The sequence below is a fragment of the Moschus berezovskii genome, chromosome 2 (genome assembly GCF_049115385.1).
Source record: "Moschus berezovskii isolate FMDL1 chromosome 2, NW_MosBer_1.0, whole genome shotgun sequence".
NCBI lineage: Eukaryota > Metazoa > Chordata > Mammalia > Artiodactyla > Moschidae > Moschus > Moschus berezovskii.
Genome location: NC_142461.1, coordinates 12,593,755 through 12,618,169, shown reverse-complemented (window position 1 = coordinate 12,618,169; position 24,415 = coordinate 12,593,755).

Below are 24,415 nucleotides of genomic sequence, written 5' to 3'. Positions count from 1 at the left end.
CATACCTGAATGACTTAGTGTTTTTCCCTACTTTCTTCAATTTAGCCTGAATTTTGCAATAAGGAGTTCATGATATGAGCCACAGTCAGCTCCAGGTCTTGATTTTGCTGACTGCATAGAGATTCTTAGTTTTCTGATCTTACTAAGATCATGGCATCCAGTCCCATCACTTCATTACAAATAGATGGGGAAACAGTGGAAACAGTGGATGACTTTATTTTGGGGGGCTCCAAAATCACTGCAGATGGTGAATGCAGCCATGAGTTTGAGTGTACTCCGGGAGTTGGTGATGGACAGGGAGGCCTGGCGTGCTGTAATTCATGGGGTCGCGGAGAGTCGGACACGACTGAACTGAACTGAACTGAACTACCCCTTGGAAGGAAATTTATGACCAACCTAGACAGCATATTAAAAAGCAGAGACATTACTTTGCCAACAAAGGTCTGTCTAGTCAAGGCTATGGTTTTTCCAGTAGTCATGTATGGATGAGACAATTGGACCATAAAGAAAGCTGAGCACCAAAGAATTGATGCTTTTGAACTGTGGTGTTGGAGAAGACTCTTGAGAGTCCCTTGGACTGCAAGGAGATCCAACCAGTCTATCCTAAAGGAAATCAGTCTTGAGTGTTCATTGGAAGGACTGATGTTGAAGCTGAAACTCCAATACTTTGGCTACCTGATGCAAAGGGCTGGCTCATTTAAAAAGACCCTGATGCTGGGAAAGATTGAAGGCAGGAGAAGGGGATAACAGAGGATGAGATGGCTGGATGGCATCACCGACTCAATGGACATGAGTTTGGGTAAACTCCGGGAGTTGGTGATGGACTGGGTGGCCTGGTGTGCTGTGGTCCATGGGGATGCAAAGAGTTGGACACGACTGAGTGACTGAACTGAGCTGAACTGAACTGATAGAGCTTTTCCGTCTTCAGCTACAAAGAATGTAATCAGTCTGATTTCAGTATTGACCATTTGGTGATGTCATGGGTAAAGTCATCTCTTGTGTTGTTGGAAAACGGTGCTTGCTATGACCAGTATGTTCTCTTGACAAAACACTGCTGTTGATACATTATACATAATATATATCATATATACTAGTGTGCTATAGATATAAAGTAGTGATAAGTTTCATAAAGGAAAATGAGAAATGGGAAGGGACGAGAAATGAGGCTTCTAGTAGAGGGGGTGGTCAGGTAAAATCATAGAGACTAGATGAAAGAAGTGTTTGTGTCCAGGTGAGAGGTGGGAGTGACTTGAATGTGGGTGTGATATAGGAAGGCATGAGAGGTAGTCACTTACACAGAAGCTGTTTGAAGGAATCAGATACTCATTCTAAAAAGATTTTCAGGTGGACACAGTGCTGCCCTCCAACCTCAGAAACGTTGTCATATGGACCAGAAGTCGGTACTATTCTGGGGGACCCAAAGAACTAGGAACGTGAGTGAGGCCAACGAGGATGCTGGTTTCACTCTGCAAAGACAAAGACCCTCCTGTCACTTCTGCCCTGATGGAGGTGTACAAGTACAGATCAACTTTCAGGACCATAAGGTAGTGGGCAATTAGCCTCTTTGATCAAAAGACATGGATGAAATCCTCTCTCTTCTATTATCTGTGTGCCAGCCGGAACCAAGATACTTCAATATGAACAAAGTGACCCTGGGATCAGAGCTTCACCCCAGAGCTTAGAGCAGGAAGTCTTCTCATGGGATAAGGAGATGGAGAGATTCTTTCTTACTGAAATCCATTTTTAAAAATTAAAAACAATACATTAGTAGTAGATGTTCATTACAGAAAATTTGGAAAGTATAAAAAGAAAATCAAAATCCCCTGTAATCCCCCCCGACCAGAGATAACAACTGTTGCTATTTTTGCATGCATTCTTCTGGGTTTTATTAGTCCCATGTGTATATAAATGAAAGCTGAAATGTACTTTATATTCAGTTTTATATGCCACTTTTTTCTCTAGCTCTTAATTTATAAGCATTCCCCAACATAAATTTCTTGTGACAGTTTCATTGTGAATGACAGCACAATCAATATTCCATCATAATTATTTTTCATTCATAATTGATTCAGCCAATCTGCCATTGTTAGGGATTTAGATGGTTCCCAGCATCTGGCCATTAAAAAATGATGCTGGATGACGAGCTCTGCACATATAGCTTTGTGTCCATCTCTGATTATTTCCTTATGACCAATTTCTGGCCTCTGCAGGTCAAAGGGTATGGGCACATTTAAAGCTTTTAATACAAGCCGTGAAGTTGCCACCATGGAGAGCTGGCCTGGGTCCCACTCCCTGCCCAGGGTCTAAGGGCATCCTCAATCCCTCCTCCTTCAGCACTGACTTTCCTCCCTGAGCCCTCTCTCTTGACTCCCTTGGGAAGTGCAATAGAAAAGGATTATATTCTGAAATAACTTAATTATGTTTTTATCTGAAGGTATTTTAAAAAGTCAACATAATTACTCCAGTCCCATTAAGTTTAATTTGTAGCAAATTATGCCTTTAGCATGAAGCTAGGGTTGCTTTGCTGGCTGGAGTAGAGATGGGGTTTGGCTGGGTTTTTGTTTGTTTTTTTCTTTTTGTATTGTCTCAGTAAGTTCACTTCTTTTTTTACTGTTTTATTTATCTATTTTAACTGGAGGATAATTGCTTTACAATATTGCAATGGTTTTTTCCATACATCAGTATGAATCAGCCATAGGTATACATCTCTCCCCTCCATCCTGAACCCCCTCCCACCACCCTCTCCACCCTATCCCTCTAGGTAGTCACAGAGCCCCAGTTATGGGTGCCCTGCTTCATGCATTGAACTTGCACTGGTGGAGATAACAACACAACTGGGTAAACAGCTTTAGGTCATTTCTTAGGAAATTGTGGCTTCCTGGTGGGAGCCTCAGTGCCTTGGACCTCAAGTGTCATACCAATGCCCCAGATGACCCAGAAGGCAGAGTGTATTAGTTATCTATTGCTGCATAACAAATTGCCCCAAGACTCTTAGTAGCTGAAAGCAACATTTATCTCACATTTTCTATGGGGCAGGAATCTGGGAGTGATTCTGCTCAAAGGTCTCTCAGGAAGTTGCAATCAAGGTTGACAGGGCTGCAATCAGAGGAAAATGCAAGCTGCTCCAAGCTCACCTACATCAGTTCAGTTCAGTTCAGTCACTCAGTCGTGTCTGACTCTTTGCAACCCCATGAATCGCAGCACGCCAGGCCTCCCTGTCCATCACCAACACCCGGAGTTCACTCAAACTCATGTCCATCGAGTCAGTGATGCCATCCAGCCATCTCATCCTCTGTCATCCCCTTCTCCTCCTGCCTTCAATCCCTCCCAGCATCAGACTCTTTTCCAGTCAGTCAACTCTTTGCATGAGGTGGCCAAAGTATTGGAGTTTCAGCTTTAGCATCAGTCCTTCCAGTGAACACCCAGGACTGATCTCCTTTAGGATGGACTGTTTGAATCTCCTTGCAGTACAAGGGACTCTCAAGTCTTCTCCAGCACCACAGTTCAAAAGCATCAATTCTTCGGCGATCAGCTTTCTTCACAGTCCAACTCTCACATACATACATGACCACTGGAAAAACCATAGCCTTGACTAGACAGACCTTTGTTGGCAAGGTAATGTCTCTGCTTTTTAATATGCTATCTAGGTTGGTCATAACTTTCCTTCCAAGGAGTAAGTATCTTTTAATTTCATGGCTGCAATCAGCATCTGCAGTGATTTTGGAGCCTAGAAAAATAAAGTCTGACTGTTTCCACTGTTTCCCCATCTATTTCCCATGAAGTGATGGGACCAGATGCCATGATCTTAGTTTTCTGAATGTTGAGCTTTAAGCCAACTTTTTCACTCTCCTCTTCCACTTTCATCAAGAGGCTTTTTAGTTCCTCTTCACTTTCTGCCATAAGGGTGGTGTCATCTGCATATCTGAGGTTATTGATATTTCTCCCAGCAATCTTGATTCCAGCTTGTGCTTCTTCCAGCCCAGCATCTACACATGGACATCACCAGATGGTCAACACCGAAATCAGATTGATTATATTCTTTGCAGCCAAATGTGGAGAAGCTGTATACAGTCAGCAAAAACAAGACCAGGAGTTGACTGTGGCTCAGATCATGAACTCCTTATTGCCAAATTCAGACTTAAATTGAAGAAAGTAGGGAAAACCACTAGACCATTCATGTATGACCTAAATCAAATCCCTTATGATTATACAGTGGAAGTAAGAAATAGATTTAAGGGACTAGATCTGATAGATAGAGTGCCTGGTGAACTATGGACGGACATTCGTGACACTGTACAGAAGACAGGGATCAAGACCATCCCCATGGAAAAGAGATGGAAAAAAGCAAAATGGCTGTCTGAGGAGGCCTTACAAATAGCTGTGAAAAGAAGAGAAGCGAAAAGTAAAGGAGAAAAGGAAAGATATAAGCATCTGAATGCAGAGTTCCGAAGAATAGCAAGGAGAGTTAAGAAAGCCTTCCTCAGCAATCAATGCAAAGAAATAGAGGAAAACAACAGAATGGGAAAGACTAGAGGTATCGTCAAGGAAATTAGAAATATCAAGGGAACATTTCATGCAAAGATGGGCTCGATAAAGGATAGAAATGGTATGGACCTAACAGAAGCAGAAGATATTAAGAAGAGGTGGCAAGAATACACAGAAGAACTGTACAAAAAAGTTCTTAATGACCAAGATAATCATGATGGTGTGATCACTCACCTAGAGCCAGACATCCTGGAATGTGAAGTCAAGTGGGCCTTAGAAAGCATCACTACAAACAAAACTAGTGGAGGTGATGGAACTCCAGTTGAGCTATTTCAAATCCTGAAAGATGATGCTGTGAAAGTGCTGCACTCAATATGCCAGCAAATTTGGAAAACTCAGCAGTGGCCACAGGACTGGAAAAGGTCAGTTTTCATTCCAATCCCAAAGAAAGGCAATGCCAAAGAGTGCTCAAACTACTGCACAATTGCACTCATCTCACACGCTAGGAAAGTCATGCTCAAATTCTCCAAGCCAGGCTTCAGCAATACGTGAACCGTGAAATTCCAGATGTTCAAGCTGGTTTCAGAAAAGGCAGAGGAACCTGAGATCAAATTGCCAACATCCACTGGACCGTGGATAAAGCAAGAAAGTTCCAGAAAAAATATGTTTTTCTGCTTTATTGACTATGCCAAAGCCTTTGATTGTGTGGATCACAATAAACTGTGGAAAATTCTGAAAGAGTTGGGAATACCTAACCACCTGACCTGCCTCTTGAGAAACCTATATGCAGGTCAGGAAGCAACAGTTAGAACTGCACATGGAACAACAGACTGGTTCCAAACAGGAAAAGGAGTATGTCGAGGCTGTATACTGTCACCCACATGGGTCTCTCCAAAGAGCTGCATCTTGGTGTGACACCTGGCTACCCCCAGAGCAGCACTTGACATGGCAGCTCCAAAGCTAAGCTAATCTCAGAAATGTCATCTCATCATTTTTGCTCTATTACATTTGTTAGAATTGAGTCAGGAAGTCAAGCCAGCACTCAGGGGGACTGAATACCTAGAGGCCAGAATCATTGGGAGCCATCTTCAGTGGTGCCTGCCACCTTGGAAGGGGGAGAGAGGGAGGAGGTGTTGTGACCATTAGATTCACTGGGCAGGCCAAGGTTCACATTTGAGCAAGTCTGAAGAGCTGAAAAACAGCTGTTATACAGGCCAGCTGGGATGAGGAGAGCAGCAAAATCACACCCTGTCTGGAATGCCATGCCCCAAAAGCCAAGAGTTGCAATTGAACTATTGTAGGCAGAAGTTCGATGTGGTCAGGAAACTGTGTAACTCAGATTGGGACCTGAGTCCACAGTCTTTCAATTGAGATCACATACCTGGTCTCAGGACTTAACGCAGCTCAGGCTCTTGACGTCTCATTACAGAAAGAAATCAGTGCAAGACAAAATGAGAGGTAAGAGGTAGATGGATTTAGAGAGAAACATGCCGCAGACAGAGTGTGCGGGGCCATCTCAGAAGGCACGAGTGGGACCAGGGCATGGGGTCATCAGTTTTCAATGAAGCAGGTAATTCCATAGGCTAATGAATATGAGGAGTATTCCAGCTATTAACATTTGGGGAAAGGGTGGGAATTTCTAAGAATTGAGCCACTTTTTTACCTTTATGGTCAGCCTTGGAACTGTCACGCGCTGGTGGTGTCAGTACTTGCGTGGTCTTTCCTCCCAGTGTGTGACTTGTGTTTTCATTTTCTCAACAGTAACTTTTGAGAAGAGCAAAACTTTTAAATTTTGGATGTGAGAGTTGGACTGTGGAGAAGGCTGATCACTGAAGAATTGATGCTTTTGAACTGTGGTGCTGGAGAAGACTCTTGAGAGTCCCTTATACTGCAAGGAGATCCAACCAGTCCATTCTAGAGGAGATCAATCCTGGGTGTTCATTGGAAGGACTGATGCTAAAGCTGAAACTCCAATACTTTGGCCACCTCATGCGAAGAGTTGACTCACTGGAAAAGACTCTGATGCTGGGAAGGGTTGGGGGTGGGAGGAGAAGGGGACAACAGAGAATGAGATGGCTGGATGGCATCACCGACTCTGTGGACATGAGTTTGAGTGAACTCCGGGAGTTGGGGATGGACAGGGAGGCCTGGCGTGCTGTGATTCATGGGGTCGCGGAGAGTCGGACACGACTGAGCGACTGGACTGAACGGAACTGAACCCTTTGTCATTGTTTCTATTAGTATTATTTTTGTGTGTCCTATCTACCACTCTCACTCCAAAGTCTCAAATATATTATTCTTTTTTAAAAAAATTTATAGATTTATAGTGTTAGCATTTAGGTCTAGGATCCACCTGAAGTTAATTTTTGAGTATTGTACAGTGTTAAGTAGGAGTCTGAATTTACTGTTTTTCTGTATGGATATTCAATTGGTACAGCATCCTTTGTTGAAAACGGTGTTCTTTTTACCATCGAGTTACATTATAATCATTGTCTAAAACAGTTTGATTGGGTGTATGGGTCTATTTTTGACATTTCTATTCTATTCCACTGATCTACTTGTCCATTCTTATTCTGTCTTGGCCATTCAGTTCAGTTCAGGTCAGTTCAGTCGCTCAGTCGTGTCCGACTCTCCGCGACCCCATGAATCACAGCACGCCAGGCCTCCCTGTCCATCACCAACTCCCGGAGTTCACTCAAACTCACCTCCATCGAGTCGGTGATGCCATCCAGCCATCTCATTCTTTGTCATCCCCTTCTCCTGCCCCCAACCCCTCCCAGCATCATAGTGTTTTCCAGTGAGTCAACTCTTCACATCAGGTGGCCAAAGTATTGGAGTTCCAGCTTCAGCATCAGTCCTTCCAATGAACACCCAGGACTGATCTCCTTTAGGATGGACTGGTTGGATCTCCTTGCAGTCCAAGGGACCCTCAAGAGTCTTCTCCAGCACCACAGTTCAAAAGCATCAATTCTTCAGTGTTAGTTAGTTTTGAAATAAAGCAACGTATTTCCTTTAAGTTTGATCATTCTTTTTGAAGAGTTTTGGGTTTTTTTAGGCTTTATAGGTCTTTTACAGTTCTGTGTATCTTTTAAAACTAGTTTATTCTAAAACTGGGATATTTAGATTGAATCTGTGGGTTAAGTTTTTAAGGATTCCCTTCTTAACAGTATTGATTCTCTCAATCCATGTATATGATATGTCTTTCCACTTATGGGAGTCTTCTCCAATCTCTCTCTGCTCTGCTCTATAGATTTCTGCATCAGAGTCCTGCACATTTAAAACAAATATTTCTGGGTGTTCATTATTTGGAGTTGCTTTTTTAAAGTTTAATTTAACCATTTTTTGTTGCTACTATATCAGTTGAACTGTGTACATTCACTGTAACTTGCAGCCTTGTTAAATTCTGTTATTATTGCTTGTTAGTTTTCTGTAGAGTCCTTGGGATTTCTTACAAAAACAATTTTGTTGTTTCTGAGTGAGAATTTTATTTTATTCTTTCTAAACTTTAAGCCTTTTTTTTTCTTTCTTGCCTTATCAAAGTGACTAGTCTCTTGTAAAACATTGTTTATAAATGGCTTAAATGAACACCCTGGAATAACTCCTGGTAAGAGTGATGTATCAATCTTTAATCACTAAGAATAATGTTAGTTATAGATTTTTCATAGGTGTTTTTCATAAGATTAAGGAAATTCTCTAGTGTTATTAGTTTATAGAGAGGTTTTTCCTAAAAGGATGTTGAATTTATCAAATATATTTTCAACATCTCTTAAGATGATCCTACTTTCCCCTTTATTCTGTTAATGTAATAAATTAATTTGCTTGATTTTGAAATATTGAGCTTACCTTGAATTCTTGAGACAAACTCAATTTGGTCATGATACAGTATCTTTTTCATATACTTCTGAATTCAGTTTGCTACTGTTTGATATTTTTCATATCAATATTATTGCACTACATTGATTTCTTATCTTTTTTCCCTCATGTCCTTTTCAAGTTTTGTATCAAGGTTATGATGGCATGATACCAGTTGGGAAGTGTTCCCTCGTCAATTTTCTGAAAGAATATGTGTAAAGTTAGTATTATTTTTTTCCCTAAATGTTAGCAAAAATTCAAAGATGAAGCCATTCGAGTCTGGAGCTTTCATTGTGAAAAAGTTTTCTATTATAAATTCCATTCTTTAATAGACATAGGGCTATTCAGTGTTTCTGTCTCTTCTTCTGTTAATTTTGATAAGTTGTGTTTTTAAGAAATTTGCCCAGTTCATTGGAGTTGTTGAATTTATCTGCATAAAATGGCAATATTCTCTTATTACCATTTTAAGAAGTGTACTATCTTAGTGATGCCCCCTTAGTTTCTCTTAGTTTCTCCTCTTTTTTTTCCCAGCTTAGTGATGCCCCCTTAGTTACTCTTAGTTTCTCCTCTTTTTTTTCCCAGCTAATAGATTATTCGGAGAAGGCAATGGCAAGCCACTCCAGTACTATTGCCTAGAAAATCCCATGGATGGAGGAGCCTGGTAGGCTGCAGTCCGTGGGGTCGCTAAGGGTTGGACACAGCTGAGCAACTTCACTTTCACTTTTCACTTTCACACATTGGAGAAGGAAATGGCAACCCACTCCAGTGTTCTTGCCTGGAGAATCCCAGGGATGGCGGAGCCTGGTGGGCTGCTGTCTATGGGGTCACACAGAGTCGGACACGACTGAAGTGACTTAGCAGCAGCAGCAAGAGATTATTAACTTTATTAATTCTTTTAGAGGATCTGTTTCTGTTTTTTTTTTGTTTTTTTTTTGGTATTTTGAATTGTTTGTCTGTGTTCTATTATACTGGTGTCTGTTCTTTTCCCAGCTTCTTAAGATACTTAGATCACTGATTTTAAACGTCTTCTTTTCTAATATAAGAATTTTAAACTCTTATAATTCACTCTCAGCACTCTTTTAGTTATATCCCACAAATTTTGAAATGTTACTATTTTCTTATAACTCATTTAAAAATATTTTTTATCTTCCTTGTGATTTTTTCATTGACCCACAGGTTGTTTAGGCATGTGTTGTTTAATTTCCAAATATATGTGAGGTTTCCATATGCAATATTGTTATTAACTCCTAGTTTAATTCCCTTCTAACGAATAAAAACACTCTCCATGATCTCAATTCTTTAGAACTGATGATATGTGTTTTATAGTCCGGCACATGATCTCTTTTGGTGACTATTCCATGTGCACTTGGAAAGAATGTGTAATCTGCAGTTGTTGAATATAGGCTTCTAGTCACGCAATTAGTTCAAGAGCAAAACCTAGAAAGCTTAGCCCCCAAGAGTTCAGCCCTCCTGAGCCTGCCGTTGCCTATCACACAGTGAACCTCTCCTCCAAAGCCACAGGATGGGGAAAATGGGGCTTCTTTACTGGCCTGAGCAAGTGGCAGGCGCAGACAGACACGGGGACCTGGACACAGATACATATAGCACTTAGAGCAAGAAATACATAGACACACCTTACAGAGAGAAGCACAGAAACTGGTAAATAGTTCAACAGAGCCCATGAACCAACACTGTACAGACCGGCAGACACATACAGAGGGCCAAAGCAGCAGAGGGACAGACACGGACACTCAGACGCACACACAGGTAATCAGAAACATCCAGTCACACACACATAAGCACTACAGCAGCTGGGCTCAGGTAGGCCCCCAGGGCTCAGGTAAACTCTGGCCTACTGACCCAGACATAGGTATGCACATGGACAAAAACTGGTGGCAAAACAGAAACACAAAGACACAGCTGTCCGAAATAGACACAGAGCAGAAACACTGTCACACAGACACACAAATGCACACTTGTTTATAGACCCGGAAATGGGTGCTAAAGAGACACAGCTCTGCAACCACAGAGAAGCTGCCTGCGGAACACTCAGAAACATACTCACAACAGACAGATACAGAAACACACGCACATGGAAGAAAGTGTGAACACAGAAAGATACACAAAAGAGTGTGGGTGCATGCATGGACACACACAAACACACATACACATGATCATGAACCCCAGACACACCTAGGCCCAGGAGCCCATGCCACACATGCAAGTACATGCATGTCCACACGATGGACCAGGCACAGACACACTCAGGGACATGCACTCAGCTCTGCTGTAGGCCCATGGACTGTAAATTCATGCACACACAGACATGCAGACTCCAGGCCAGGTCTCCACCCAGACACAGAGGCAATCTCGGGCCGTGGAACCCCCAGGGCTAGGTAGGGATCTAGGCAAGCAGAGGCATTAGCGGTGGGGTAAGGGGGAGCCCCAGCCTGCCGGGTTTAGAATGAAATGAGCAGCTGTCCAGCCCTGCCCTGGCCTCTGAGCGGGACTGACCTGAGGTTGATACTGGTCATCTGGGGCTCCATGACCATACCCAGAGAACCCTTGGGGTCTGGGCTCCCAGGGAAGAGGAAGCCTCTGCCATTCAGGGGGAAGTGACCACACTCACAGCCTCACAGTGCTCTGCTCGCTCTCCTGCCCACAGGCCACCCCCAGCTCTGCCTCCCCTAACCAGCCTTGGCCACTGATCCCACCCATCCCCCACCCTCTCTCTCTGACCCATCACTCTGGTTGATTTCTTCATGGCCTTCATCCATACCTGTTTATTTGATTATTGCTTCCCCACAGTTTTGAGCACAGGGGCCAGTGCCCAGTGTCCAGAACCATCTTTGATGCTGAGCAGGTCTGTCTAGTCAAGGCTATGGTTTCTCCAGTAGTCATGTATGGATGTGAGAGTTGGCCTATAAAGAAAGTTGAGCACAAAAGAAATGATATTTTTGAACTGTGGTGTTGGAGAAGACTCTTGAAATTCCCTTGGACTGAAAGGAGATCCAGCCAGTCCATCCTAAAGGAAATCAGTCCTGAGTGTTCTTTGGAAGGACTGATGCTGAAGCTTAAACTCCAATACTTTGGCCACCTGATGCGAAGAACTGACTCATTTGAGAAGACCCTGATGTTGGGAAAGATTGAAGGCAGGAGGGAAAGGGGATGACAGTGGATGATTTGGTTGAATGGCCTCACCGACTCAATGGACATGAGTTTGAGTAAACTCCAGGAGTTGGTGATGGATAGGAAGGTCTGGTGTGCTGCCATCTGTGGGGTCACAAAGAGTCTGAGACACGACTGAGCAACTGAACTGACTGACTGACTGACTAAGGGACTCACGATTGCCACCAGTTGGCTGAAGGATTGAATATGCAGGTCTTCACTGCCGCTGCGCGTTTACATTCAGCCACGGCTCATGCATCCAGCGTCTTCGATGATCTGTAACCAAACATCAAATTCTGAACACCCTGAAGCTACCCAGGGTCATGATCCAAGGCACAATGGTAATAGTAAGCCTTATTAATTATTGCTATTTTCATCAGAAGTGCTCCCTTCATGTCCTCACCCAGAGAGCAGAAACTCCTATTGCAGACACACCCTGCGATCTAGTTCCTCTGCGGCAGGACATTGGAGGGGTGGGGGGGACTGCTAGAACAGAAACACTGACACCTGCCAGAAGAAACACGTGGGGCCTGGAAAACACTGGAAAGCAGACTGGAGAATGCTGGGGAGAGCAGGCTGGGCCTAAGTGAAGGGCAAAGGTCTCCAGGGACATCCTGCGGTTAGGACACACAAAGGACCAGAGGGGGATGCTAGGCCAAGGAACAAGCTTAAAGTATGCTCCACAACCCGTGTGTTCTATAATTGCAGGGGGCAGATGTGGAGGTTCATTTTATAGCTCGTTTTTTTAATAAACCACTTTGCTTTAGTGCAGAAAAATAACAGAAGAAACCAGAAATCACTTGTCATTTTACCCGCAGAGATGTCTCCATTTTGCATTTGTGGTAGAGGCAGGTGTTGATTCTCTGCTCTATTCCCATGTCATCAAATATGCTTCAGAGTTATGATTGCTATTGGCTGCAAAATAGTCCATCCTGCGGGTACCCAGTAGATTTACCTATATCCCCCTCTTGGGTTGTTTTCAATTGTCAGCTGCCATCTTCAACCTTAAAATCTTCATCCTCATTAGTAAGACCTGGATACTCAGTCTTCACTGTGTTTTCTGATGGTAGAATGACTGGGGGTGGGGGGGAGGAATGTAAGCATTGTTAAGGTTGATGATCCATAGTGTGGGTGGAATTGATATATTCATAAGCGAGGTGTCAAGGAATTTTCACATTTTAAGTGTTAAAGTAACCTAAGAATGGAAGGTAAATAGTTAAGACTCTGTGATTTAGAAGATCCAGTGAGTTTGAGACCTTTCTCCTGGACTGTTACCAACTAGTAACCAGGTTCCTGGGTGGTTAAACTTCTGCATGTGGTCGTGTGTATGGGCATGAGTGTGTGTGTGTGTGCACATATGTGTGTGTCCAACACCCCTCCCAGGTGCATGGTGCATTTCTTATCCATCATTTCACTAGTACAATCCAACCCTCTGTGAGGTATAGAGTATGCTGTGCTGTGCTTAGTTGCCCAGTTGTATCCAAGTCTTTGCGACCCCATGGACTGTAGCTTGCCAAGTTCCTCTATCCAAGGGATTCTCCAGGCAATAATACTGGAGTGGGTTGCCATTCCCTTCTCCAGGGGATCTTCCCAACCCAGAGATTGAACCCAGGTCTTCTGTATTGCAGGCAGATTCTTTACCATCTTAGACACCAGAGAAGCCCAAGAAGACTGGAGTAGGCAGCCCATCCCTTCTCCGGGGAATCTTCCCCACACAGGAATTGAAACGGGGTCTCCTGCATTGCAGACAGATTCTTTACTAGCTAAGCTACCAGAGAAGTCCACACAGAGCATTGAGTTCCCATTTTACAGATAACATAACTGAAGCACAGAGGTTGTATATCATAAGAGAGAAGAGCGTGAGCTTTGGGGTCAACACCTGGACTTGAATCCCATCCTGCCTCTGGGTGAGCTGGGCCTGAATCTTCCCCCATATCTCTGAGCTTGCCCTCTTGTGTCTAGAATGGACACAGAAACAGTTGTCTGTTGTGAAGATAAAGTGAGAGGTTGGAGGGAAGCTTCTGGCACAAGATTGGCCTCTAGCAGGGCATCAAGTAATGGGAGTTGTGGTCCTCATTAGGAAAACCTCTTTTCCCAAGTCCCAGAGGAAAGATGTGGACCTCTGTCTCCCACCCCCAAGTACAGTACATATTCCAATCCCTTGGACCTTTGGACCACACACCTGAGGAGGAAAAAGCTTAGATAACTCTGTATAGGAGGTTATCTGTGCCGGGTCCTCAGAGGCTCACCTTACTGCCTATGAAAGGAGACAGCTTTCCTGTCTAAGCCAACTTTTAATATAATACTGCCCAATAAGGTCAATGGTTGTCGCCTTGTGGCCCATTAGGACTGGAAGATCGTTTTCCACGTCGAATTGAGCCTCAGCCTGTCTCAATGTCCTCCCAGTCTGGTACTTGGTGTCCTGCATTCCCCCAGATTTTGGGCCAGGGGGACCAGGCAGAAACTGCTTATGGAGAGAAGAGGAGACTGCTTCTCCACCCTGGTCTCTGGGAAAGTATTCCAGCTGCCCACCCAGGCCATGCAGGGTAATGGACTGCCTTTCTTTCACGCTCTCTGGGAGATGGACTCCTGCTTAATCTGCTGCAGTGTCATTAAGTCAGAAAACATTTACTTGCGGGGCTCCTGATGGCCTTTAGAAACTGCAACTTAAACATCAACCAGGTCTTAACCCTTCCCTTCCCAGCACAGGCCCAGATCTCTGCCAGAGGAGTCGGGTCACTGGCCTTGACTCCCAGGGAGACTCTGGGTCCTGTTTCAGCTCTTCTCAGTCCAGTGAGAGAGCGGGTGTGAGGGCAGAGGGAGAAGGAAGGGAGAAGAGGACCCCGTGACACCTGGTCACTCAGTTCAGGCGTTGGTACTCAGAGGGCCCTCCCCCAGACCGGCTAGAGAGCAGAGCACTGGCGGGGGAGGGTGGTCCTCGTTGGGGGCTGGGTGGCTTTGGCACACTCCCTTAACCTCTCTGTGCTGGGTTCCTACAGGGCAGAGGGGCTGTCCACACCCCCACCCAGGTCCCTACTCCTTTCTGGGACCACATGTCACCTGCAATGAGCTGGGGAGGCCACCCCTGGGGACAGTAGGTTACCTGAATGAATTGACTGAGGAGAGAAAACCCTTTGACCAAGAACCCCTTAGCAGACCGGCACTGTGCCAGGATCCCCCAACTTTACACACACACACACACACATACACAATATCCGCTGCCAGCCTCACAACAGCCTTGTGAGGACGGGGTGTGGTTACCCCCACTTCACAGCTGACAACATTGAGGCAGCAAGTGCTGGAGTGACCTTGTCCAAGGGCATGCCAAAACCAAGTTGTGCAAAGTATCTGATTCCAAAACCCAAACTCTTACCCATCACAGTACCGGCAGGAGTGCACAGGAGAGAGGTCTCACCTTGACCCCCCCTTCCCACCTCACTGCGTTCTCACACGCAGTCCGCTGCTTCTCGCACACCTTCCCTCCTCTATCCAAGCACCGCCCAGCCCAAGGCCTGCCTCTTCCAGGAAGTCCTCCCTGAAGACCGACAGCCAGAGCCCCAATGCCTCCACCCACCTGGCTTTCTGGTTGTTCAGTTTCCCGTCGTCATTTTAGACGTTGGTGCCACGAGGCCCAGACACAGACATTAGCTCATTTCATCACCTCACCAGGTTAATCGATATTTACTGGGAGTTGACTTGGAGCCAGGTGCTGCAGGGTCACAGAGGGGATGGGAACAAAATCCACTGAGCTCCTGTGGATCCCCCTACCCTCGTGCCCGGGGGAGCCCACGTGGGTTCCCTGTAGGCCCCTCACCCTGTTGATACAGAACCTGAGCCCCTGAGATTGGGATGGGGTGCTGCCCGGGTCCCACAGTGGCTAGGATTCAAAACTACCAGGCTCCAGATCCACCCCTACCCTCTTACCTGCCTCCAGGACTCCTTAAACCCCTTGGCTGGGGAAGGATTGGTCCCATAGCCTCTGGTCACAAAGTGGGGTTCAGGCAGCCACAGCTGTGCAGGTAGGAGCCCCTACCCTGTGGGGCGAGGGTAGCAAGGCAGGACCCTACGTCACCCTCAGGGACACCCAGGGCCCTGTCAACCCCAGGGGCAAGCTCCCCTCCTCTGTTAACTCCAGGCTGTGCCTCCCCCAAGGAATTCTTCCCTCCCCTTCCCCCAGCTGTCCCCAGGACCCAGCTCCAGCTGAGAAACCTCAGGACGTAAATTAATCCATCCCTAGGCTTTGGGCTCCAGATGCTCTTTCCTCTCGCCTCCCCAGGCTGGTCCCTCTCCAGCTTGATTCTTGGAGAAATATTCTAGGAGCAGATGGTGCTGCTGGTCCAGGGCCCTGGGAGGGTGAGGCCCAGCCTGGAACTGGTGCTGGGTGGGAATCCCACCCTTGAACTGGTAACGATGTGTCCCAGTATGAGAGCGGGCGGCCTCTGTGCATCACAGGTGTGTCTTGGGGTGGGGATAATGAAGCCCTCATGCCTTTATGGCTCTGAACTTGGCTCTGGGGCCAGGAAGGGTACCTGGAGTGTGTTTCTGCTTTGCTGATGGAGGACTCACCTGGTGGGAAGCATCACCTCTTGAACCTCTCTGGGGAACGCCCCCCGCCCCAGACTTTTTGTTCTCTGTCAGCCTGGGTGTGAAAGAAGGAGGGAGAGGCTGAAAGAGAAAAAATTGAATTCCAAACTGCAACAGCCAGAAGGCGTCCTCCAGATCAATTACAACTCTTATCGTTATGGGTGGAGAAACCGAGGTCCAGAGAAAATGTCAAAGGTTCACACAGCCAGCTAGTGGCAGAGCCAGGACTAACACAGGCCCTGTGCATGCACCCCTGTGAGAGAGTGTATGCATGTGTGTGTGTGCATGTGTGCGTGTGTGCATGTGTGCGTGTTAGGGGGAGTCCACGGCTGTCCTAGTTTGTGTACAGTCACTGTGCAGGTTGTGTTGGACCCTCTGTTTGAGCCAGCGCCCCCTTCCAGGGAGCTCTTTAATCCTCAGCCCCTGCAAGGCAGGGAGACAGGGCTAGGATGAGGGCAGGAAGCCCATTCTTCTTTATTTTGTCTTCAGATTATGGAATGAGAATTAGATCTAAACTCTTTCTGGGGAGGTAATTTTTCCTAATCACTCACCCAGTTGCACAGATCTCCACAACTTGATTACTTCTAATTAGATTAATTGGACAGAAAGTGATTTCTTTTCTCTGAGATTATGAACTACGGAGAACGGGGTAGGGTGATGTTGGAGGCCGGGGGATCCCTGCCCCCTGACTAGTCCAGCCTAGTGGGGAGGGTCTATGGGGCCAAGTCCGAGGCCTCACACGTCCCCTTTCTCTGCTTTTTCCTCCTTGTCACTGGCTGTCACCGTGTCCCTCTCCACGTCTCTGTCTGCCCCTGCCCCCCACTCTCTCCTGGTTTGGGTCTCAGGGGTTCCAGATTTGAGTCCTGATCAGGCTGATCACCCTTCTGCCAGCAGAGGATCCGGGGCTCCCCCTGCAATACCGAGAGACGTGACAAGGAGGACAGAGGCACAGCAGGACTGGCTCAAGGTCACCTTCCACAGCAGCTGAGCCCAGGGGGTGGCCTGCAGGGCCAGGTGGGCCGTGCCTGCTGAGTGGCTCAGGGAGGTTCCAGTTGGAAGAATGGGCTCCAGAAGGTTCTGAATGTGGTGGGGCTGGCTGTGCTGCGGCAGAGGGTGATTGAAGGGTCTGTTTGCTGTCCTCCCATGGCCCAGGCTGGGCACTGCTACTTGCAGGGGCTTGTGGCAGAGAGCCCCTGGCCCCAGACACTGCTCCTTCCCTGGATCCTGGCCTCAGCTCAGCACCTGCCTTCCCACCCGCAGGCGCAGCCAGAAAGCCGGACTGTCCTCAGCTGCTACCCCACTGCGGTCCCATCCAAGGAGTCTCCCTGCCCCACCCCCTCGCTCTCTCTCCTGCCTCTGTCCTGAGTCCACAGTCCTGACCCGGTCCAGGGCATCACCTTCTTCTCCCAGGTGCTGCACCGGCGCCCTGCTGCCCTGGACCCAGCCTCCCCCTCCTATTCCAGGGCACAGTCCACAGCAGAAACAAACATGCCATGCTCCCTCTCAGAGACCATCCACGGCTCCTACTGCTCTGAGGACTAAAGTCCCAATAATGCTTGTGGATTGCAGGGATCTTGTAAACTGGTCTTGTGGACCCCCAGCCTAGTCTTTCACCATCCCCAGCTCCCACTCTGACCCCACAGTCCCAGCTGAGTGCCCATCTTTGCACATGCTGGTCTGTCTTCCCAGAACCCAGTTTCCCAGGCCCTGCCTGACACCAGCTTTCTTCTTGGCTTTGCTCAGTGGGCAGCACTAACAGCTGGTGTGTATTGAACTGGTGTGTATGCTCCGGGCTACGGGCGTTGCATGATTATCTCACTTAATACTCACAGCAATGACCCTGTGGGGATCATTATTAGCCCTGTTTTACAAGGAGTAAACCGAGGTTCAGAAACATGAAGCGCCAGTCTTGGAAGTGATGGAGCTGGAATTTGAACCTAGTTCATCCGCATGAAGTCTTCCCATCCCACCTCTAAGTTTAGGGGCCCCTCCCTCACATCCCTGTGTTTCCCCTATAAAAGCATTTTCCTGTTTCCCCATCTCCTCCTGGGGCCTCAGTTGTGAGCATACCAAGGCGACCCTGAGCCACACCAGCCTCTGATTCCCCAGAGCCCGGCAGGGGACAGGCCTGTGGTGGACACTTGGCCAGAAACTGCTGACTTAGAAACTCCAGTGGCAGTCTTGCTGACTTTAGGACCCCTTCCTCTCATAACCCTCATCTCCGCCTGCCACCCACATCCTGATTTTCAAGGCCTTTAAGCCAAAATAGAGTTTTACAGTTCATTTGAGTTAATCGCAGCTGCCCTTTCTGGAAAGCTCTTCCACAAATTGACTGCAAAGAGGCATCCGGTTGGCAGCTCTCCCACCCCAGACCTCATTGCAGCTTCATGCTCTGGACCTCCAGGAGTGGGCAGGAGGGGAACATAGAACTGGCCTGAAGAGCAGGCTTATCCCAGGCCCAGGACCCCACTGGATCAGGAGGCTGTGACACTTCTCGCCTCCTGAGTCACACGGTGGGGTCTCCAAGGCAAAGAGGATGGCTTAGTCCCAGAGCACAAGCCCAGAGCACACAGCAGCTCTGGGGGGAGCATGGTGAAGCCGCTGCTCTCATCTTCGCCCTCACGTCCTGCCCACATCCCCAGCTCCAGGCACCCGGGCTCCCTCACACTCCTTTTCCTCATGTTGCCCCTTTCCCCCTGGAATCCCCTTCGTCTACCTGGCACTTGTCTGATCCCACCTCATACTTTAAGGCTTACCTCCAGGAAGCATTGTCTCATCCCCAGGTGAGGTGAGGGGCTCCTCCTCAGGACCCCCACAATTTCTGGGCTTACCCTCCTCTTAACACTCCGCAGCTGTGCTAATGGTGGCGGTGGTGGTGGTGGCAGGTCTGCCTTCATCCTCAGTCTCAACTCCTCTAGACTATGAGCTCCTCAAAGGCAGAGATAACCTGAGACAGCCCAGGTGCCCAGAGGCCAGGCACAGGGCTCCCAGAGGAGCACCTTGGAAAAGCATTACGGCTGCACTACCACCACGGTCAGGGGAGTGGGTCAGCATCTAGAGACGTGGAGGAGCCTAAACCTAGTGAGTAAAACCATGTGTCAGCCTCCCAAACGACCACTTACTCATTTCTCTCTCTTCCTGTGTGTCCTAAATCACTCAGCTTCTTACACCATAAAAGGGATGGTGGAGGCAAGGATAATTCCAGGAAACCTAAACTCTGGCCAAGGAATTCAGAGACTTTAGGAAGGACTGGTGCCTGGCCTTCTGCCCAGACCCATCTGGGCATCTTTATGGATGTAGTTCACCATCAGACCAGATCAGACACTGCCCGCATAGCGTCAGCAGGCTGTTTCTCCCCTCTTGCTGCTGCTGAGGTGACTTGGCCTCACTGGTAGGCACATTGTCCAAGCCTTGATCAGCCCTGACCCACAGTGTAACAGCTTCAGCCCCAACTCCTGGGGTTCCTCACCAATTTCTGTACCCTAAGATTTGTCCTCTGTGCCAAACACCCTGTATTCACTAACACCAGTCTCCCCACTCCACCCCTCCGTACACTCAACAAACATTCATTAGTCCCCTGTCCTATATCTGACACTGCCAGGGATATGGTGGTAAATAAGGCAGACAAAGTCTCTGGTTTGTTGTTGCTGGCATTTCATTGAAAGGGGCAGACAAGCAATAACAAGTAAGGGGAAAGCTAGGAAATTTAGAGTGTGATGGATACTGGGAGGGAAATAGCACAGGAGCGCTTGATGGAAAGTCATTTCTTCTGTCCTTGGCCAGCCTCCATCATCTCTCACCTGAGCTTTCCAACCACCTCCTGGATGATCTCCTGGCCTCCAGCCTTTCCCCATAAATACACATCTAGTTGTGCCAATTTCTCACTTAAAACTTGTCAATAGCTTTCCATTGCCTTCAAGAGAAAAATCAAGATTCTTCAACAAGGCTCATAAGGCCCTGATGTTGCCCCTGTCCAACTTCTGCCCCCTGCCCCAAGACTCAGTGATAGCATTCATGTTTCAACTGCACCCTCCAGCTTTAGGTCAGATACTGCAGCATGCGAGTGGTCCCAGGGGTTAGACTTACATCCTGTGTCCAGAGAACTGCAGGCACACAGGTGATGTGAGAGGCCAGTTGTTGTTGTTGTTTAGTTGCTAAGTTGTGTCTGACTCTTTGTGGCCCCATGACTGTAACCCACTAGGCTCCTCTGTCCATGGGATTTCCCAGGCAAGAACACTGGAGTGGGTTGCCATTTCCTTCTCCAGGGGATCTTCCCAACCCAGGGGTCAAACATGGATCTTCCACTTCTCCTGCATTGCAGACAAATTCTTTACCACTGAGTCTCCGGGGAAGCCCTGGTAAGAGGTCAGAAACGCCATTAAATCCTGCAGGATTTTGTATGCTCTGTTAAGATATTTAGGCCTTATCTAGTACATCCCTTGCCTGTCTTATCTCCCTGCATTAACTGTAGCTCCTGGGAGGCAGGTACTGTTTTCTCCTCTCTTCTTTTAAGCTCAGGGATGATGAAAAATTTGCTTAGGAGAAAAGACCAGTAGAGACATGATCTTGCAACAGTGCTGTTGATCCAAAAACCAGCTGAGGGATCTGATCTGATGTCAATTTATATAATGGAGGGGTTAGTAAAGTAACCAGAACCAAGTGGGGGCAAGTTTGAGGAAGACAAATACCGAGATGGAACTTTAGCGGAGGCTGAGTTTCAGCACCATGGAGAGCTCTGAGGGCCAATGGACGACTTTCCCCTTCAGCATTCTGGATCCATTCATTTGTTTCTGTCACTGGGTGGAATTATCTGGCTGCTTCCCTTATATTGCAAGGAGATCCAACCAGTCCATTCTAAAGGAGATTAATCCTGGATGTTCATTGGAGGGACTGATGCTAAAGCTGAAACTGCAATACTTTGGCCACCTCATGCGACGAGTTGACTCACTGGCAAAGACTCTGATGCTGGGAAAGGTTGGGGGCGGGAGGAGAAGGGGACGACGGAGAATGAGATGGCTGGATGGCATCACCGACTCTGTGGACATGAGTTTGAGTGTACTCCGGGAGTTCGTGATGGACAGGGAGGCCTGGCGTGCTGTGATTCATGGGGTCGCGGAGAGTCGGACACGACTGAGCGACTGAACTGAACTGAAGGGAAATTTGCTCTTGCAAACGGTACTTTGTGGTCAGAAATGAGGGCTCAGACTCTGGAGTCAGGCTACATGTTTTCAAATTCTGCATCTATCATTTAACAGTTTTATGAACGGGGTCTCATTTCTTAACCTTTCTAAGCTTTGGTTGCTATGTCTGGCAAGTGGAACAACAGACTGGTTCTAAATTGGAAAAGGAGTATGTCAAGGCTGTATATTATAACCCTGCTTATTTAACTTCTATGCAGAGTACATCATGAGAAATGCTGTGCTGGATGAAGCACAAACTGGAATCAAAATTAATGGGAGAAATATCAATAACCTTAGATATGCAGATGACACCACCCTTATGGCAGAAAGGGAAGAAGAACTAAAGAGCCTCTTGATGAAAGTGAAAGAGGAGAGTGAAAAAGTTGGCTTAAGACTCAACATTAAGAAAACTAAGATCATGGCATCTGGTCCCATCACTTCATGGCAAATAGATGGGCAAACAATGGAAACAGTGACAGACTTTATATTGGGGGGCTCCAAAATCACTGCAGATGGTGATTGCAGCCATGAAATTAAAAGACGTTTACTCTTTGGAAGGAAAGTTATGATCAGCCTAGATGGCATATTAAAAAGCAGAGACATTACCTTGCCAACAAAGGTCCATCTAATCAAAGTTATGGTTTTTCCAGTAGTCATGTATGGATGTGAGAGTTGGACCATAAAGAAAGCTGAGCACTGAAGAATTGATGCTTTTGAACTGTGGCATTGGAGAAGACTCTTGAGAGTCACTTGGATAGCAAGGAGATTGAACCAATCCATCCTAGAAGAAATCAGTCCTGAACATTCATTGGAAGGACTGATGCTGAAGCTGAAACTCCAATATTTTGGCCACCTGATGTAAAGAACTGACTCATTGGAAAAGACCCTGATGCTGGGAAAGATTGAAGGTGGGAGGAGAAGGGAATGACAGAGGATGAGATGTTTGGATGGCATCACTGACTCAATGGACATGAATTTGAGTAAGCTCCATGAGTTGGTGATGGACAGGGAGGCCTGGCGTGCTACAGTCCATAGGGTTGCAAAGAGTTGGACATGACAGAGACTGAACTGAACTGAACTGAACTGAAGAGTACTTACCTATAGGGTTGTGATGAGGATTAAATGAAACAATGAAAATAAAAAGCTTAACATAGAAATTGTTACATGGTTCAGTTCAGTTCAGTCACTCAGTCGTGTCCGACTCTCTGCAACCCCATGAATCACAGCACGCCAGGCCTCCCTGTCCATCACCAACTCCCGGAGTTCACTCAAACTCATGTCCACAGAGTCGGTGATGCCATCCAGCCATCCCATTCTCTGTTGTCCCCTTCTCCTCCCGCCCCCAACCTTTCCTAGCATCAGAGTCTTTTCCAGTGAGTCAACTCGTCGCATGAGGTGGCCAAAGTATTTCAGTTTCAGCTTTAGCATCAGTCCCTCCAATGAACACCCAGGATTGATCTCCTTTAGAATGGACTGGTTGGATCTCCTTGCAGTCCAAGGGACTCTCAAGAGTCTTCTCCAGCACCACAGTTCGAAAGCATCAATTCTTTGGCGATCAGCTTTCTTCACAGTCCAACTCTCACATCCATACATGACCACTGGAAAAACCATAGCCTTGACTAGATGGACCTAAGAGCTTTAAAAATTATTGCTGATTTTATTATTATTATTATCCCCAAGTGCTTTTCTATATAATGAGAAGGAGCAATGCCTAAGAAGGTATTCATATCCTTAGGGGTCTAACAAACTTACTGAGGGATGTGTTTTTTGTGGGGAGGGATATTGAGATATGTCTTAGCTCAGGCTGTTATAACAAATACCATAGACTGGTGGCTATAGCAACAAATATTATTTCTCATAGTTCTGGAGGCTGAGAAGTCCAAGGCCAAGGCACTGGTAGATCTGGTGTTTGGTGATAGCCTGCTTTGTGGCTTGTGGATAGCTTTCTTCTCATTGTACAGTCATATAGCAGAGGGCAGAGGGAAAAAAGGAAGATCTCTTCTTATAAGGTTATTAATCCCATAACGAGGGCTCCACCCTCATGACCTAATTATCTCAATATACACCACAGTGAGGATTGGGGTGTCAGTATGTGAATGGGGTGGGGGACAGGGAGGACATAAACTTTCAGTCCATAGCAAGACATTTGATGGAATAAGAAATGCGAAGACAGGATCCTGACACTAACTACTTTTAATGAACTGCCCTACTTCAGATGAGTCACATGACCTTTCCAGACTGCATTCTCCATAATAAGATGAGACTTAATCCATTTGGTTAGAATTTCCTTTTTCCTTTTCTTTTTGTTTTTATTTTTCCCCTTCCTTCTCTCCCTCCTTTCTTCCTGTTCTTCTATAAGAATATAGTATTCATAGATCAAGTAACCAGAGCAAATTACACATTTTCTTTATTTCTTACTATCAAATATCTAATAATTTGATTATCCATTCAGGCATATCACTCATTCTATTTTATTAAATACCCATGTTGTGAATAAAGGCATAAATTGTATCAGCAAATAAAGACACTCCATTATCAGGAAAATAAAGTAAATAAAACTTACCTCTGACAAATAATACAAGAGAAGAATTCAGGTACTTCTTGATCAATTGAAAGTGAAAGCTACTTAGTCATATCCTACTCTTTGCGTCGCTATGGACTACACAGTCCATGGAATTCTCCAGGCAAGAATACTGGAGTGGGCAGTCTTTCCCTTATCCAGGGGATCTTCCCAATCCAGTGACAGAACCCAGGTCTCACGCATTGCAGGCAGATTCTTTACCAACTGAGCCACAAGGGAAGCCCAAGAATACTGGAGTGGGTAGCTTATCCCTTCTCCAGTGGATCTTCCCAACCCAGGGACTGAACCCAGGTCTTCTGCATTGCAGGCAGATTCTTTACCAGCTGAGCTATCAGGGAAGCCCCAATTAGAAGCAAACTAGCGGAGAATGAGATGGCTGGATGGCATCACTGACTCTGTGGACATGGGTTTGAGTGAACTCCGGGAGTTGGTGATGGACAGGGAGGCCTGGCGTGCTGTGATTCATGGGGTCGCGGAGAGTCAGACTCGACTGAGCGACTGAACTGAACTGAGCTGAATATAAATGAGTGCTATGGACTGCACGTTTGCAAATTTGTATGTTGAA